Raw genomic sequence first — 7,733 nt, forward strand, 5'->3', positions numbered from 1 at the left:
AGTCCACTGCGCAGTGATGGAGCGTTTCCCACATAACTAAAAAACTATCCAACATTCTGTAATGAAATTTTTGTGTGTATTTATGCATGTAATATCCACAGTACGATGCAATATCACTTCTCTACCTTTAGTAAATTGTTTGATAAAAATAAATTTATTTTAAAAACGGTCAAATATCAGTATTTTCTTCTAACACAAAATAAACAAATATTATTTATTAAGGAATGCATTTAAAACAGCATTATATTTTAAACGTGAGTTTCAGCAATAAAATAAAAGAGAGAGAACATGAAAAGTTAACTAATTTATGAGTTATGAGGGAAATGCTTCATCACTGCACAGTAAACTGCCACCATTTTCAATTTTGAGAAAAAATATATATAAATAATTTTTTTAAATCGTAAAAATATTTTTTGCATATAGCATGAGAACAGTGTTTTACACATACCAATTTTCATTATTGTACAAGATACAGTAATGGAGAAAAAAAATGTTGAATATTTCCAAACCTTTTACTGCTGTAAGCTGTACCACCTAACCCCTTAAGTCAAATTACGACTAGTTAATTGTGGATTAGTAACATGTTGGTAAAATCGGTCCTAAATGCAACAATTAGTTTTCGAAATCATCAGCTACGAATCTGGTTGTTAGTTCTCTTTACTGCTAAACTCTGGTAATATTCCCTTGTCACTTGAATATGGCCGGTAAGAAATTACTGTGATTAAGCCTGCGGTTGAAGTCCTTACCGAGGTTAATGTGCAATAAAAATGCATAACCATGTTTAAATAGCAATTTAACCGGTGTTTACAGGATGTAACTGAGATTGATGCATGTGTCCTTGAGAGTCGAAAGAAGAGATACAAAAAAGATAAATACAAACTTCTACCACTATTGCGAAGTCTCTGAAGAATTCAGACGTGCACTATCTCAAGAGGTTGACTGATATTAGGGCTTATCTACCGTCCAAACTCCATTATCATACGAGTATTATAAGTGTTGAATCAAGAGGTCGGTGATTAGAAAGGCTACTCATTTCTCTTATCCACAAAAAGAAATATAAGTAGAGAATCGTTACCCATTGCTTTCGCCAACGCTTTGTACTAAATAAAAGACAATAAGCAAAATAGGGAATTCCCCGCTACGTTTCATGCCAATGATGCAAAACATTTGATATTTATTGATGTATGTTAAAAATAGCTCTATAGGTGTAGACCGCAAAGTGCTATATTCTCGAGATGCATATATCTTCCGGATGTCCGTAATAAAGACAGCTCTATCTTACTCGCACAACATCCGGACATAGCCCACATGTTATCGAGAACGATTCATGACGTATCTTTCCTTGCGTTACGTCTATACGGTGACATGAAAAGACATAACAATTTAATGCACTAGTATGATTTCGTCATTGAATTAATTACGTAATGTGAAACGATGACGTGAAAAGAGCTAAACAATATTATTTATAAAGTAATATAATTTCGTCATTGAATTAATGATGTAATATAATATGATGACGTGAAATAGCTTAAAGCAATGTAATTTCGTCATTGAATTTATGATGTAGGCTAATACAATACGATGACGTAAAACAGCTCAACCATATTATCTATAAAGTAATATAATTTCGTCATTGAATTAATGATGTAATAATAAGATGACGTGAAATAGCTTAAAGCCTAACCATATTATTTTTAAAGTAATGTAATTTCGTTGCGTGTTATTATTCGGTTGAGAAGCTTTTATCATCTAGTCTGCTGTCAAAAAATCTGAAAGTTAGAATTTATAAAACAGTTATATTACCGGTTGTTCTGTATGGTTGTGAAACTTGGACTCTCACTCTGAGAGAGGAACATAGGTTAAGGGTGTTTGAGAATAAGGTGCTTAGGAAAATATTTGGGGCTAAGAGGGATGAAGTTGCAGGAGAATGGAGAAAGTTACACAACGCAGAACTGCACGCATTGTATTCTTCACCTGACATAATTAGGAACATTAAATCCAGACATTTGCGATGGGCAGGGCATGTAGTACGTATGGGCGAATCCAGAAATGCATATAGAGTGTTAGTTGGGAGACCGGAGGGAAAAAGACCTTTGGGGAGGCCGAGACGTAGATGGGAGGATAATATTAAAATGGTTTTGAGGGAGGTGGGATATGATGATAGAGACTGGATTAATCTTGCACAGGATAGGGACCGATGGCGGGCTTATGTGAGGGCGGCAATGAACCTCCGGGTTCCTTAAAAGCCATTTGTAAGTAAGTAAGTAATGTAATTTCGTCATTCAATTAGTGATGTAATGTGCCGACGCCTATTTCACACTAAAATTACTTATTGAAAGAATAGAGAAATTCACATAAAAACTCATCTAGCATTTGTTGATATCCATAAAGCCTTTGATACCATAAATATAATTAGATTAATAGAAATTTTGACACAAGATAATGTTCCTAATCAATTAATAAGAACAACATTTAATATTTATAAAGAAAACTAAATTACAGTACAAGTAAGAGGTAAACTTTCCAAATGGAATGTCATAAATCAAGGAGTATGTCAAGGATGTTGCTTATCTCCCTTATTATTTATAATATATCGATGGTTGAGAACCATACTGTTCTAAGTCCAACTTTTTATGAGAAAGAAATCTGTGTTTCATTGTGTTCCAGTTCTTGTCTAAATACATGAATTGAACAAAATTTAAATAATTGATAAAATGGCAAGCTTACTAAACGACATTTCATACAAGTTGAGAGGATGCGAAGACATTTCTTTCCCCTTCTATTTGCCATGAGTCCGTGAGTAACAGAACGGTAGCTGTTATCTCTTATACCTGCACCCCCCAAGCTGTACACACAAGAAAATAGAATATTAAATAAAGTATACATGAGTGGATGTAAAATACAGTGACATAGATGTTTGACAATTACATGTTTCAGCATATTTTAGTGTCGTTCTTACAATATTTTCAACTAATAATTAAATAAAGGGATGCTAGTTTGTATTATGAAGTCAGGGGGGAGTGACACAGTGCAGATTGTCCCGTTGTGTATGCTGAAATGTAGCAACTAGAGGTGAAGAAAACATTTATCTTCTGCTGTCAGTAGCTTTTTAATGTGCCAGTTGATAAAAACAACAATAAAATGAAATACAAACGCTTAGCATAGGCTTTCGAAATATAGATTACCGGTAAACATTTTCAATAATAAGAATTTTCACTATGTTCGAAGTCAATTAGTCGAACATCAGTAAGATGTACAGTAGCATCTTCCCCTTCACGGATGATAAAGAGTGTGAGTAGAGGGGAAGGCCTATCAACCAAACTGAAATGGGGATTAGTGTTAATTATATAAGCACGTGTGCCTGTTGTAGGGGTGTGTTTGCAACAGCCAGCGATATCAAGATGACGGCACGATCTAGCGTGGTGGGAATATAATGGTGTAGCAGACGGTTGACTCAAACTCGTTTCCTACTGCGCATGTCGTCACTTGGGAAGCAGCAGCGGCGCGCTAATTCGTGCCGCAGTGCTTGAGGAACAAAACAAACAGCTGTTATGTGTACGTGCACGGTGTTAATTCTTTGTGTATATGTGTATATATATGTATATATATATATTATATTGAATGTTATTCTTGTATCAGTAATGCTATTAATGTGACACATGCTATTAGTATGACTGGATGTGCAGTATCTCGTTGTTTGACTTACAATCGAAAAACAAAGGAACTGACGTAAAATATTATAGGTTTCCAAAGAATGAAGACTTGGCAAGACAATGGTTGCATGCTTGTAGAAGGGAGGATGAAGTCAATTTACAGCACGATGAGTTTTCTCGCATGTTACTAAATTTTATTTGCTTCGCAACTCATTTGCAAAATATAGTTTCATGTTAAACTTATTGTTTGACTTATTCCATAGATTGCTTTGAGGGAAAAGAAAGGGGGTAAAAATCTAAAGACTTAATGTTGTTTCAGCTCGAATTTGTTGACTTCATTTTGAGGAGTCAAGTTACGAAGTACCTTCAAAGCAGAAACTCCTAAATTATGAACCAAAAAGCAGTCGTAATCTGAAAGTAGACGCTATACCCACAAAAGCTCTGGCGTAGTCTTGCTTGAAACGAAAATCAACAGACAATCTGAGATTGGACAGATGTGAAAAACGGAGAAGGAGGAAAGAAATTCATGACATCATTGCCAAATAGTTCATGTACTGTTCAGGCCACTCCCAAACCCAATTCAGACGAACATGTATTAGAGGATAGTGCGTTAGACCTAAATAACGAAACGTGAGTAATTACAGCAATTATATAATTATAATAGCTATTAACTGGTATGTTCCTGTGTATCGTATTGTTAAAATTTTTCACATATGAGTCGCTCCGCAGAAGGGAATAATTTTCTCATAGTTCCTCAAAACTTTCTAAGCTAAAAGGACTTAATTACATGTCTCATAAAATGTTAAAGCTGTGGTATCTTTTAATAACTTCCAGACAGAAAAGGCTTCAGTAAATGGAAGGATTCAATTGTCTCGAATGTCAATAGAGGAGCAAAAAAGGCTTCAATCAATGGGCATAAAATAATTATTTTCTCGCTTAACCCTAGCATTATCACGGTTGGGAAAAAATTGCCCACCCTTTTTATTTTCTAAATTTTTTTGAATTAATGAAATCTGACAGCTTTCACCTTTACTCTATTTGTCTCTAACATGGTAAAGTATGCACACATGTGTACTGTTTTAGATTTCAAATATAGCAGACTAATAATTTGAAGTATTTGTTAGTGGACAGATTTTATCCACCCTTGGCATTTCATATGACCTATACTTTTAAACATTTTCTAGTTTGAATTCTGTGATTTTTGTCCATTGTTGTAACTGTTTGTAATGCCGTTAAAGTCGTTTACTGTTTCAATTCTCCTACTTGCAGTGTAGAAACTTGAGATGGTAAATTTGTTCTTTTTTTATTGGTGTTTATTCAGGGATACAGAACATAGACATGAGTTGTTTTGTGGTTAATAGCAGCCTTAATGTTTTGGGTGAAAGTGATATTATAGTGCTATTGGAAATTGATTTACCGGCGGAGTTGAAGAAAGAAAGTGGTAGTGAGGAAGATAATACAGAAGTGGTTGGTGAGGGTGAATCAAGGTCTATTTCAAGTACTAGCTGCTAACAAGAAAGCCGTTCACATTACGAAAATTAATGTCAGATGTGGAAATTGTGGACTTAATTTGTGTAAAAAATATTCAGATATTAAAATTGTGTGCAGGAGCATTTTACTAAAAGAAATATGCAGAATCACTGGAATGAAAAACTGATGTGTGTTTTTTTAAGTAATGTAAAAATGTTGACGATGAAACTTTATTGAACGTATTTGAGGAGTTCGGAATCAAAACGCGTTAAGTCCACATTTTATCGAAAATGCGTTTTTTTTTTCGAATTTGCCTTCTTTTAGGGACACTTCATCATGCTACACTTGACATTTGTTGCAATTCACATTTTCAGCCTCTTTAAAGCCAGCCTGAAATCGAACGTCTGATTCAGAAAGTATTCTGTCCATCACCCTGAATGAATCAAACCGAGTTGAGTCCATGAACTTAAGATATCTTCTAACGAAAGCAGTACACCAGAATGAACGTAATTAATTCAACACCTGCCTTTAACAAATGTTCATTATTGACTCTATTCTAAAGTTTGCTTGTTGCTACCTTTAAGTTCATGCAGTAAGATTTAAAAGGACAGGTTTATTGCCTGGAATCTCTATTTAAATCTCCACGCGCAGACAGTGAATTGGTGGTGTGCGGTAAGTGGCATTTAAAGGCAGGTGGAGGTCGTTTGCAATAAACATGGGTCTTTTACTACAAATATTGTGATGATATACTCATAATTTGGTAACAGTTTGAACAGTATGTTAAGTTTCGAAAGATTTCAGTACAAAACATTTCTTGTGAGATTTACAAAATTTGCAGGTTCTCCCTGGCTTCTTTTAATGTGGGTGGTAGGTATATGACGGGAGGGGGGGATAAGCCCAACAGCTTGTTTGTAATATTGTCGTCGTAACTCCAGCATCTCCTCCCCTTTCACTAACACTTCAGTTAGACAAGGTCAACCCTCTATAAAATGCCTGCTTCCAGGTCAAGTCGAAGATTTGTATAGATCCTTTCCTTCCTGGGTTTGCTTCCCTTCACGGTCTTACATGCAATTACGTAGACATTGAAAAGCTGAAAAGTACCATAAACATTATATTGAAGAAACATTTCTGTAGTTTTTTTACGTATTTTCCCATAATGGAGAAGGGATATAAGACTATTCTGATGCTGACCTGATAGTCAACCCACAACATAACATTATTATACTCCATTACGCCCTTCAGTTTCACCACTGTTTATTCCCCTTCATTGTTACCCTTTTTTCCCTTATTTTGTTGACCATGTGAATGTTGTGCTTCGTAGACAGACCTTTTCTGTCATGTCACTTTACTGCCAATAACTCTTACAAGACTTCGACTCTGATTCCCTTTCTTAAACTTTGTTCATTCCACTTGTAATGCAGGACAGAACTTCAATGCACTTTTATTCAAACAGTTAGAATTCTGGAAAACCTTTCGCATATATTTAGAGGAAAATAACTCCTCTTCTTCACGAAAGATCGTTTTACAACATACAACAACCCTCTAAATAGACAGCTTGAAAAAACTGCATTTGACATCTTCAATGAAAACTGTCAATAAAAGTCGCAGGGTCACAAAGACGTCATGTCTAGACGGCTATGCTTTGGGAGCGCATCACGTTCCTGACAAGACGTTAGTAGGGAAGGAATTAGTTAATATAGCTTCTTGGTATTTATAATCAATTAGCCTACCCCACTTCCAAAACCTTACTGAGCTGAGCTGAGCTGAGCTAAGCTAGCAAGCTACGAGAGAGTCTGCAATGCTTCCCGCGTGACGTCATCACGTAGTAGGAGAACGGGCGAGGCTGCGCACTGCTTCACCATTATATTCCCACCACGCGATCTAGTAGACTCTGATGATGGTATACAGTATACACCGAAACAGCTGTAAGCCACACGTGCTTATATAATACACTAGTAATATTTTGCAATTCATTTTGATTAATTTTCAGAAAAGCCTATGATATATAATACGAAATATTTATTTTCAGTCAATGACTTTACTTCCTATATTTGTGAGGCGCGAGTCCTTACATTACATGATTTTAATATTGTATGAACGTTTTCGTTGGTTTCATACCAACATCATCATTTTTTTTATAATAATTTGAATGTCATCATCCGAAAATTGAGTAGGTAGTAGATAGATTAACAAATTTTATCTGATTCTTATTTTCTTTTCCTTTGTTCAAATCTTGTTTAGGGATTTTGTTTCTGTTTGCCAACATCATTAATTTGTTTTGTAAGTTGTTGTATTTTTTGTCCATAACTGCTTTACTTTATTGTTGATCATGGTATCTAAAACTGGCCAATTGTTTCCGAATGTTTTACCTACTAATAAATGCTAATGATGATGTGGGTATGAAACCGACGAAAACGTTCATACAATATTAAAATCATGTAATGTAAGGACTCGCACCTCACAAATATAGAAAGTAAAGCCATTGACTGAAAATAAATATTTCGTATTATATAACACTAGTAAGTTTGCCGGTTTATCAATCATTTGTATTTAAGTGTTAAAAGTAATGTACGCAAGATTCAAGATGAATGAACAAAATTGTAAGTATCC

The sequence above is a fragment of the Periplaneta americana genome, chromosome 14 (genome assembly GCF_040183065.1).
Source record: "Periplaneta americana isolate PAMFEO1 chromosome 14, P.americana_PAMFEO1_priV1, whole genome shotgun sequence".
In the NCBI taxonomy this organism is placed as follows: Eukaryota; Metazoa; Arthropoda; class Insecta; order Blattodea; family Blattidae; genus Periplaneta; species Periplaneta americana.